The following is a 12114-nucleotide window of genomic DNA, read 5'->3' as shown; positions in this document are numbered from 1 at the left end:
CAGAAAAATGGCCCTTTTCTCTATCAAAACCAGCCAAAAGGCTGATGCTCTTGCTCACATTAAATAAAACACCACATAACAGAAAAGATATCAGACCAATTTCAATTGGCACAATCCTGATGTGCCTGACATACAAGATTCCTACACTTCAGACTACAGAAAATAAAAATGTTGGAATGGTGATAATTTACAAATGTTGCAGCTGATCCTCCCTCCTTGACTCCAGAAATAGTTGTCAGAAAGGAATAGACCAAACCAGCTTGAGAAGTTTATTTTGTCCTAGAGGTTTTTTGGAGGGTTTTAACTTACAGGCTCTGAATGCCTTTTCTTAGGAGGACTAAACACAAACTGCAACTGTTTCATTCTTCAAATGAACCTGAATTGCCCACAGTGAGTAAAGGAGAGTTGAAAAACATACTATCAGGGACCATTACAAAACTGGAGCTTGAAGCAAAGAGAGATCCCACAGTTTCAAGGTACATAAAGATATGTAATAATATTATATACATAAAAAGTTGATATCTTAACTTTCATGTTCACCTATCATTCAGAAATGTTCTCACTGAAAGGTGGGTCTCCTGTCTGTTGTTGACATCACAATCCTCCCTAGTCCTGTCTATATAATTCTGAGATGAGGAACGTTTCTTACATTATCCCACTATTGTGATTTACTGGGCCCACATCACTTTGCCTGCATTTAATTTGAGGCCCCATTTACTCCAGACTTTGTAATTCTTTGTTGGGCCATTTACTTGGCAGAAAAACAGTGATTCTGCTTGGCACACTTACTCTTCCATAGTAAAAATTAATAAATAACCAGGGCCAAGTGGGGACATGCAGTATTAATATACTTGTTCTAGTTCACAGCAGCACAAACAAAAGTAACTGAAGAATAAAAGTAGTTAAAGCATTCATTTAACATGACCAAAGGTGTTGATGCACTCATCTAAAGTGATCTCAGGCCAGCTGAAACGATTTTCAAATTTAGCTTAGTGTTGTCTGGGGAAAAGAAATTAGCATTAAAATACATATACAGAGTTGCTTAATTTGTATAAAGCAAATCGTGATTTTGTTTCAAAAACGTGTTTAAAACCTAGCTTCTTAGTGATTTCAGAAACAAACCCTTAAGGAAAAAAAAAAAAAGAATCTTTGCATCTAACCTTATTTAGCCTGATGGTAGAAGGTAGACAAAGCTCAATTTCCTTCCAGAGCAGGAGGGTGAAGGTTTGCTGAGTTTCTTAATTTCAGGCAAATTCATGCACAAACAACATAACAAGCTGACACATAAATGTGTCAGAACTAGGATCTAAGCAACAAAACCTGTGTAAGCACTCAGAAGCAGGGCAGAAAAAAAAGCCAAACACAACTTTAGAGAATCTAATTCAAATTCCAGCATCTCCATGACACCTCCAGATGCCACCTTCATGATCAGAAACTGCTGACTTGCAGATTTCAAGACAGAAAGTTTGGATTTCACATATTATATATATATATATATATATATATATATATATATATATATATATATATATATATATATTTAATAGATTTGTAATAAATCTTTGAATAAGATTTATGAATTAATAACAAATGTGTGAGAAAGCAGCAGCAGAACTCTCAGAGTAAAAAGAATGGCATTTCTGATTAACAAAGCACAATTTTTCAGGGAAACCACTCCCAGAACACCATCCCTGGATGCAAAACTGAGAAAAAGCTGTTTCTGTCGAGGCAAATGCTCTGACAGGACACAGCACAGATACCCCAATCTGACAACAGGCAGTGCACCTGCAGTCCATCACACCAGCTCATTTTCCTGCTAGTGGAACATGGAGAGACATATGGCACACACACCTTCCCAACAGAAAACAGGCAGGGGTTGCTGCTCCTTGTTTGAGAGCTACAGAGCCTGAAGTAAGCAAAAATCAGAAGCAAAGTAACCACCATAACAACTGCTGACTTATGAACATGAGGACAAAGCAGCAGACCAAAAAGTGGTTTGTCACTGTCAGCAAAGGAACCCAAGAGATGCAGTGAGTGCCTCACACCCAGCACAGCCTTGGCTTTGTGCTGAGCACCAGAATTCCAGGCCAGACCTCTCAGATGTTTTGATGGAAAAGTTGATGAGAGTGAGTGAATGAGTGAAATCTATGGAGTACAACTGAGACCTGATTAAATAATTTACTTAGACATTTTGCTACTTAAAAAATCTCCAAACCAAACAAAACAAAAAATCCCAAAAAAACAAAAACAAAACCCCCAAAAAAAAAAACTCCAAAAAAATCACTTTGCCTCTCTCAAAGGCTTGCAGTTTTGTTTGGATACTGAACTCCTTGACCAGGTTTGACTAAAAGCTAGCAAAGCCTAGGGTAAATGTACAACACCAGAACTCCCATGTCTGAAACAGAAGCCAAATGGTTCTTCTGAATTAGCATCTCTGTATTTCACTGAAATGAAACAGAAATCAAGAAAAATTTAAAAATCAAGAAAAATTAAAACATGATAAACATCAATTACAACCGAAATTGAGCATGCAAAAAAATCCATGCTTCACTCCCCCCAAAAAATATTTTTGTGGTTTGTATTCAAAGTTTTTCTTCAGGCCCTCTCTCAGTTTCCATCTGAAATACATATTGCTTGTTTGCTTGCTTATAAATAATGATTTCTAAAAGCATTCATTGCATTATTTACAGAAATCTGCTATTTATTTATTCATTTGTGTCATGCCCCAAATACTCTGGACAAAAAACTGGAAGGCTGGACCTTGTAATTCCCAAGATCATTAGAACATGAACCCTTTCACTTTTGACACTTTCAATGTTCTAATGATTGCAAAGGTCTGTTAAAGTACAATTCCAGGACTGGACAAAGTTAGTAGAGGATATAAAATAAATGGATATTATTGATAAAAAGAAACATCTTTTTAGGAAAAACTAAATTACTGAAGGATTTGGAGGGAAAGTGAGATAAATTAACTGTAATCATTAGCAAAAACTTTGAAGGCCAAGCCATATCACTTAATTTAGAAAACCTAAACCATGAAATTGCAGCACAAACTAAGATGCTTGCAGTCAGCTCTTCGTCCACAAGCAGAACATTTACAGAACACTGTAGCAGTTCAGGCCAGAGCTGTAAATACCACCAGTGAATTCAAGAGTCAGCAGTCATTTTCATAGTGCTGGGAACGGAGAAGGATTAAAGACAGCCTGGCTGGTTGGGTCACTGAGGTTGACATAAATCTCACGTACCACGTGCTCCTGGAGCTAAGTGTTAAATCTCAATTTAGCAAACCCTTGCATGCTTGTGGACAGTAAAGGTTCTGAGCTGTCAAGGTGCAATATTTCACCTTACAAGACTTGTTTCTTTTCTTTATCAGTATCAATTGCTCCTCCCTACATTATATTTTCAAGAGATGTGTTTTAAATATTAAACCAAAGTTGATTCAAATTCATTAAACTTTTAGTAGGCAGTTTAAAAAAAAAATTATATTTAATATAAACCAACGTGTGTCCATGTTCTGTTTATTGCTCCAGGTGATGGAAAAGACTTTAAATGTGGGCATCCAACTGATTATTGTCAGCATGGTGCAATACTGCACAAAAACATAAAATTCAGGAACCATCTTTTCCCATCTTCCTGAGCCTCCAAACAATGCCCAATTGGTTCACTGTTGAATTCAGCAGTGACTTGCATTCATCTGTACCTACAAGACTATTATGAAGCAGAGCTCAAAGGTACACAGCTACTTTGATAAACAAAAGACTGACAGGGCCTTTCACAGATCACAGAACTGCTCATAGCAGCTGTAAAAAGAAATATTTTTCCATATTTGCACTCTTAATTTCTCCCTACACTTTCCTGGAGTTGTCCTTTTTTCAGATAATACTTAGAGAATCAAGAAAACTTATATTAAAAAGCATTCTGCACTGTTGTCACTTACCTGAAAACATGTTTATGAATACAAAAAATACACTATAAATTGCCATGTGATAACTCAAAGCACAGAATGTTTTTTAGCAAAGCAGCATTTCAAAGCGTGTTATCATTCTATGCATATAAATGGCAGAAGAGGCATAATGTCAAGACGTGACCTTTTCAAAAAAGAAAGATGGATGCATTGAGAAAGATATCCTCCCCACTTCCACATTAATTCATGTAGCCTCTCCAGATGAAGTACACGTATCTTCCAACTCCAAAATACACAGAATTTACTCTCTTTTCTCAGTAAAAACTATAGCTCTTTTCTTTAAATTCTGTGTCAGTGACTCTTCTCTTAAAATTATATCTGTGTCGACGAAAACAAAATCCCCCTTCAGTAACTAAGTCAATAGTTGACAAACTTCTTTACAAAGACATCTCCATCACAGTGTTAACAAAACTAAGCATTTTATCTGTGTTTTTTTTTCCTTGAACATTGAAATGGTTCCTTACATATTAACACATCAGCTTCTCTGCTAGTCTTGGCAACATGAGATTTATTAATCTCCTGTCCTTCAGTGCTGCTCTCCCAAGTCACTCAGGAGAGGACTCAGAACCCACAGATGTCTAGGAAAAAGTTTGCCAGACATTTCCCAGGAGTCAGACTGCAACAGATACTAAATACTGCCATTAAGTATCACATCTTTCCTGAGAGCATATATTTGTCATATCCAAAATAAATATCTGAGAGCAGAACAGTAACAGAAAAAGTGAGAAGCCAAATCAGCAAGCTAAAGATTGTGTGGAGAAGCATGATTAAAAATTAATGTGAAACAAAAAGAAGCATTACACTCAGCAAGGCAGTACAAACACAGAAATTGTGATTTTTTTTTTTTTTTTTTTTTTTAGGTAGACAGAAGATGTCAGAATTAGAACAGCTGTAGAGAGCTGGCAACTTTGCTTTAGAATTCAAGCATGAGTATTCCTAAGAAGCACAGTGTTACAGAGCAGAAGGCAGAGAACAACCATAAAAATAAAAAGGGACAGAAAAACACCACAAAACCTCCCTCGAACCCCCCCCCAAAAAAACCCCAGCAATTAGCTAATTAAAAGAAAGAAGTTTGAGTAAGGTGGAAAATTACAGCAAATAATGTTTATCCTATTTGAAAATACGCATCTTCACTGAACTTTAAATATTTTGACAACACAAGAATTTTCCTCAGGTAAAATAGTTGCATAGAACCTACAGCATGAATGAACAGCCAACAAGACTGGGGAAAAACTACCATTTTGAGGTATTTTACTCTACATTTTTTAGTTATTTCAACATTTTAACATTACTAACATTCTAGCGTGTTAGAAACAGAGCTTCTTCAAATGTCCCTGCTGATCTCAGAGCTTTCCATTGCTTTGGAAAAAACTCACTTCCTGTTCATTAAGGCACTCTATTCTGCTTTCCAAAAACGGTCTCTTCCAGCAAACAAAAATCCACTAATTTGCACAAAGAGCCACTCTGGAGGGATCCACAATAGATGTTTTCAATGCACACTTACACAATACAGCTAAATACAGTAGTGACATGCCAGTTAAAGTAATTTGGAGAAACAAAGCCAAATGTGAACATTTGCTGGCAGAGTAGTCACTGTTCCTGATATAGTCCCAAATAAAAAGTTTAGTACCAGTTAGTACACCCATGATACAAGTTGCCCTCCATGTGGACTCTCCTTTCAGAGCTTCATTTTGTCAGGACTTAACTTCCCTCAGAGCCAAACACAAGCAATGCAAAATTTTAGTTTTAAACTAATACAAATAATAAACATAGCAATTAACTTCTAAAATAGACAGTAGGCCCTTAGCTTTCCATAAAAAATGAGATAACCATGACTATAGGCTTCTTTTAGATATGAATTCTTTAATAAACCTGCCCACAGACATTTCAATAAATGTTGAAATGCTGGTATCACCTCTAACTGCACCAGCAGTCATGGAACAACTCATGCCATACTCACCACCAATCCTATACATACCTAAAATTTGGCAAAGATTTTACTCACAACTTTTTTTTAGGGTTAGTTAGCTGGGTAACTTATTTCTCTAGTTACATTTATAGTAAACCATGCTAATATTTTTGACAGATTTTTCCAGCGTTCACTTGATGACACTCATTGTTTAAAAAGCATTGAAGATGAAATGAAAGAGCTGTTTTAGGCAGCTTTAAAAGTTCTCAAACCCTTAGAACATCACAGATTATTTACAACATATAATAGGGTGAGGAACAGAGATGTATTGAAATACTAAAGAAATCTAGTTAAATTTGGCTGACTTTTTCAGTTGGGATTTTATTTTCTCTTGACTTTTTTCCTTCTTTTTGTCATTCCTTAAACCTAAGTCATATTTTCTTTAATAAAGATATTAAAATGAAGACAAATTTGGACCCCCTAAACCATCACCACAAAATATACTGTTCTTCCTCTTGCAGGGATGGGTCCTCTAAACATTCTCCCCTTTTCCCCTCTTCCTTGCTCAAAGGTACATCTCAGAGGTCTTGGGAAAATAGTGTTTAGAACAAACTGAAATTCTGTACTTGAAAATGCACATGCAGCTGTATGAGACTTGGGACAGGCATGAAAGTTCTATTCTTTTATCTTTACCTTAATCCTCACAATGACTCATATGTTGATCTTCTGCACCCCTGTCCACAAGTGTGGAAAACAGAGAACTTTAGATAAATCTCTAAGGCATAAGGGGGTTTGTAAGTTCAAATTTCTCTATTAAGCATTATGTAAAGCTTTAGTGGCACACTGTTATTTTTAGACTAGGCCCAGCTCTGCATGCAGAAATAAAATATTTAATCTCCAAAACATTCATTTTGCCACCATCATTACCAGAATGTCAAAGTCAGAGGGAGGTTCTGTAAAAAAATAAGATAATCTTTGCACTGAGGAGTTTTTGATCTGTCCAATATGCCTTTCCTAGGCTAGCAAAGTGATTCTGGCAGTGGTGCACACACTCTAACCTGCAGAATTTGCACCACTCTGGACTTATTTCCCACCTCAGACAACGGACTCACTGCAGGTTTTGCTCTTCTGCCAATGCCACAGCAAAGCTTTGTACCATGAGGCCTTCTTACATTGCTGGATAAAACAATGCCAAACACCTCAGCCTTCCATTTTACTTAACTTTCAGAAATTGTCAATGTGGATCACAGGGAAAACACATACTTCCCTGAGAACCAATGCTGACTGCCTCAGAGAAACAGCTATTTCTTCTTTAAATAGGTTTCTGCATCACTCTTCCTAGTGCAGCTAACACAAGGAAGTAAATGCTTAAATTGCATCTATTTGGGCTTCATTAAAACATCATTTATCAGTTTATTTGCAACACAGTTAGGTATAAGCAATATGATCTTGACCATATCAATGAAAGCCAGAAGAGAGAGTCTTTAAAAATGCTACATTCCTCATCATAGGAAATGGATATTTTCAGTCCTAAAATGTCTTGGAATATTGCTTTTCAGCAAGTCAGATATAGTAATCCATTTAATAAAACAAAGGAAAATCCCAAACAAATTAATAACCCCCACAGAACAGATCCAGGACAGCCAAAGTGATCTTATTTCAGAGAAGATGTGATCAGAAAACTGTCCTGTTGTCATACATATTGAAAAGCCTCCAGAAGACACTCATGCTGCAGTGTTCTTATTTATAGAGGTAACCAGAGCAAGATATGTCTTAATAATTTATAAATTATCCAGGTGGTGACAGATCAAAGTCAACTAAGGCAAAAAGTTTGAGGAAAGAAAAAAAATTAAATCTTTTGCATATGGAAGTGACTACAATATTAGATCATGCAGGAGTCTAGAAAATTCTTTGCAATACTGGTTGAAAACAACTATTATTTTTAAGAGATTTAAATAAGTAAACATTACATTTAAAAGTGTATTAACCACCGAACAAAAATGTTGCATACTAGTTGCAGATAATGAGAAAGAGGATTGAACTCAAAATACAGAATTCAGATTCTCAAATACTGTTTGTTCAGGCCTCAGTTTCTGTTGGTATTATTGCCAGAGAAAATGATGGCAGAATGATTTTCCTGGGAAGATCCCTCAGTTTCCCAGACCAAATTCTTCAAAAAGAAATAATCCATCCATCTGGCTCTTTCCATCCATCAGGGCAAATCTTACCCCTTCAAAATGAACTACAACAATACATCTCTTACAATCCCTGTTGCATCCTCACAAATTTTAATTCTCACACTTTTTCTATGTGCTCCAACTGCCTCATCAACTGCCTGCTAGTTATTGTATCTCTCTCCTCTTTACTGCAAGTCTGGTAGTGTTTAATCCCACATTCCCTAATTCAGTCCTACCCCAATACTCTGAATTTAAAGTGGATTTAGAGATACTCCACAAGGCAAGGGGGTAAAGGAACAGAATAACCTTTGGCAGCTCTCAGAATGGTGGCAACACCACTACTGTCACCATTGTGTTTGTAGAGGTACAGCTACAGCTTTGTTTCAGGTGGCACAGCTTGGAAGATTTGGTTTATGACCAAAACATTTGGTAGTTTTGGTAGAAGCGTACCTTGTTTTGTCCTTGGACTTTGAAGCACTGAGCCCACACAAAGATACAGCGAAATCAGCAACTGGGCACTGATTTACAGTGCAAACACACAGCTGACCAAGCACCTCGGAGTCACACCTCAAGTACTTCAGGACCAGTTTGAATAACTTATACATAGTGCATCCTCAGATGTGAGCAGAATCTCCTCAAACGCTATAAAGATATATCTTCTGCATGGAAAAAATATTTGGAGTCAAATGTGGACATATATATGGGAGATAAAAACTAACACAATCTGCTTGAGACAACCAGTTCTGGGTGCCACAGAGAATGTCCTGCATAAAAGAAATTTTATGTCTGTGAACTTTAGAAGTAATGTTAAATGCATGCAGGTTTGTAGGACTGGAGATTTATTTAGTTTTATTTAGCACTGAGCAGGAAGACAGTTTTTTACATTAATTCTAGTTGAACACCAAATTCTGAGCAACAAGGAGGCAAGCAGAAGTCCAAAACTAACACTAAATGGATTCAGTTTGGGGGAAATTGTCTTAGCACAAGTCTTGTTTCTGAACAGACATTTCCTTTCACATTATTCATGACTACTAAAATTAGTCAAGATCATCCACAAAATATTAATAATATAAATGCAGACCACTTTTTTCACCATCTCAATTCAGGAGAACATGGTTCCTTGGATTTTTTTTCTGTACTTGCAATGAAATAATATATAAGATACATATATTATTTTTATTACAGTACCATTCATTTGATGCTATTTCAATGCAGGGAAAAAAAGGTCAGGGCTTGTCAGTTTAAAGTACCTAAAGGAGCATTTGAGTTGTGCCAAGAACCAACAGAATTTTAGAACTATAACGAACAATTTGAATGACATATTGGGATTTGAATGTTCAATCAATTTTATTCTTAGAATCAGTTAAAATAAAATTTTGTTTAAAACAGAAAGAAAAGCAGCACATATAAAAATACACACTAAAAGAATTCCCTAGAAGGAGAAATCTAAGAGATGTTTTCTGAAAGCAGGCCTGGAGAATGAGTAAACTACGATTAAAATCTAAGAGAATTTATGGCTAGAACAAGGAGAGTATTGGGGGAAAGGAGGAGAAATGGTTTTGTTTTAATCTCATTTCCACAGGGAAAAAAGCCAACAAAATCTATACCAGGTTATTTTGAATTTCTTATTTTTGGTGAAGTTTCTGTGGATGTTTCACTTTGTTTTCTCAATTCTCTCACATTCCTGAGCACCTGTATACAAGAAATTCTACTAAAAACCTCCTATTTGAAACTGTACTTTGTAATCCTGTACACCTCCTACCTCTTCAGCACAAGTAGTTTTAATTCACAGAAAACAGTCAAGTCAAGTAGTCAAGAAAAACAAATCCAGAAGATTTTCTAAGAGCAAAATCAAAACCTTTAGAACAGAAGGATGGTTGAGAAAGTGACAGTTTCTGCATAATCTCAGCTGTCAGACAAATATATTCTACATCTGCTTTTTTGACTAATCCCCTCCCTAGCAAATGAAGTGCAATGCAAGCACAGTAGCCTCCTATATTTAGATATTTGTGGGGTTTAGGTAAACACAGTGGTAAAATTAAGGCTCCTGAAACTTTAATTATAATTCTTTGAGCATTTTATAAACCTTACACTAATCAGTGTTGTTGAATAGTTTTTGAGAGATGGCTGAGGAAAGACAAAGACTACACTAAACAGGAAAATGAAAATCAGGCTTTTTGATGACAGCTGACACAAAGCAGTTAGGAAATGTTTGACAACTACAGTTGTTCCATGATTTAGAGAAACCATTTTATCAGCAATCTAAACATGGGATCCAAAAGGGACATTTTCCCATCTTCATGAAGGATTAATCCAACCCAGCTAAGAATCCCAGAAGCAGCCTGTAATAACCACAATATTGCTCCTGAAAACGAGGGTACCACACACTCCAAAGTCTGATGTGAGGAAGCTAATCAGAACTGAATAGAGAAAAGAAGCACAGTGTCCTTTACAGCTTCACATCATTACAAGATGCTATGATGGACTTTTTGTAACCTTAACTGTCAAAAAATTATTACTGAGTCATCCTTCAGTTCACTCATAGACTCCTGCATTTGCAGCAGGCATATTTTCAAAAAAACCCACTTTCATATAATGAAAAATAAAAATTAATGTCAAGCAATATGACATTTTTTTCTATATTTGCCGTTTGTTTGGAAGGAATCAGGAACAGTTTTCCATTCTGTGTGTATATGAACTTCAGTGTATTTACACTAACAACAATATGAAAGTAATATTTAGAGCATTGTTATGTTTCTTCCAGCTGAATTTGGAAAGTAAAGAGCATACCCAGCCACTCTTACAGGTATCAAAACAGTTTTGATCAATTACAAAAATCAGCTACAGTACCAGCTCCTGGATGTTGCCTACCAACAATAACAATGATAATGTTAATTATATCACATCACTGAACACTGGATCAATGTTTTACTTTATCAAGTCCTTCAGCTTCATTATTGGATAAATATGTCAAATACATTAAATGTATCACAATTGTAGTGGAGAACACTGAAGACCTCCAGCTATGGGATGAAAAGGAAACCATAGGTGTTGTGTATAACCACTGAGAAAACTGATCTCAGCCATCTCTGGTGCCCTAACCACAAAACTTGAGTCAACAGCTTCAAACTGACTGTGTAGTGTGGCTCTCATGAACACAAAACAGGTCATTTAAAAGGAGAAGACACTGCTGCTCTTCAGCCATTTTTGTTATTAACCACTTTCTTGTAAAATGCATAGAGGTAGGAATTTTCAGTTCAAATCTCCAACATTGAAATTTCTACTGGGAAACCGAGGATTTCTTTAACATGTCTGAGATCACAAAGCACCCTGGACATCCTGCTCCAAATTGAAGGTTAGATTTTGTTTCCAAAGGTGCTGTGTGGAATATTTTCTCAGTAAGTTGCATGATATTATTTCTAGCCATGTTCCAAGACAGCATGATAAACCTGCTCTGGTACAGAGTGTGGGTCACCTTGACCTGATTCATCTCCTGTTTCATTATAATGCTAAGTAAAAAAGAGCACTTACACCTCATACCTCCTCTCAAGATGAGTGAAGCTATTTACCAAATTGCCTATATAAATCTATTATTGCATTTTCTCAGAAAGCCTAAGGACTAAGAAGTCCTGAAACAGCAAGTGAAAGGTTGCTTTGCAGTTTGTTTTCTTATGCTTGAGCAATACTCTACAGACTAAAATTCTGATCTTCCCTCTTTATTCACAGAATAGATCCATTGAAAATGAGTAAAGAACATGTCATGCCTAGAAGTTAAAGACACTCAAAGCCCTGCATGAAAAAAAATGAAGCAAGTTCCAGAATCAAAACACTCTCACAACAAATTCCTCTCTGTCTTTGCATAAAGCTTTAGTTACCTCCTTTGGTCTCAGCTATGGCAGGAAGATCTGACACAGATCCATGAGTACAAAATTTCCAAATTATTTAGTACTTCAAGTAATAAAAATATCTTACAGTCAAGTTTTTATAAAGTCTTCTATATAAACTATGTCAAACAATTTGTGGTATAGACAGGGATTGTAAGGAAGCAGCAAGGGAACATGCTC

The 12114-nt window shown here is 36.2% G+C and overlaps 1 protein-coding gene across 1 annotated transcript in view; it reads right to left on the bottom strand.

Moving 5' to 3' along the window:
- Nucleotides 1–12114, bottom strand: part of LOC134431419 (neurexin-1-like) — a 112273-nt gene that overhangs the window by 47672 nt on the left and 52487 nt on the right. The window lies entirely within an intron of this gene.

The sequence above is a fragment of the Melospiza melodia genome, chromosome W (assembly GCF_035770615.1).
Source record: "Melospiza melodia melodia isolate bMelMel2 chromosome W, bMelMel2.pri, whole genome shotgun sequence".
NCBI lineage: Eukaryota > Metazoa > Chordata > Aves > Passeriformes > Passerellidae > Melospiza > Melospiza melodia.
This window is presented reverse-complemented; position numbering and strand designations above follow the sequence as displayed.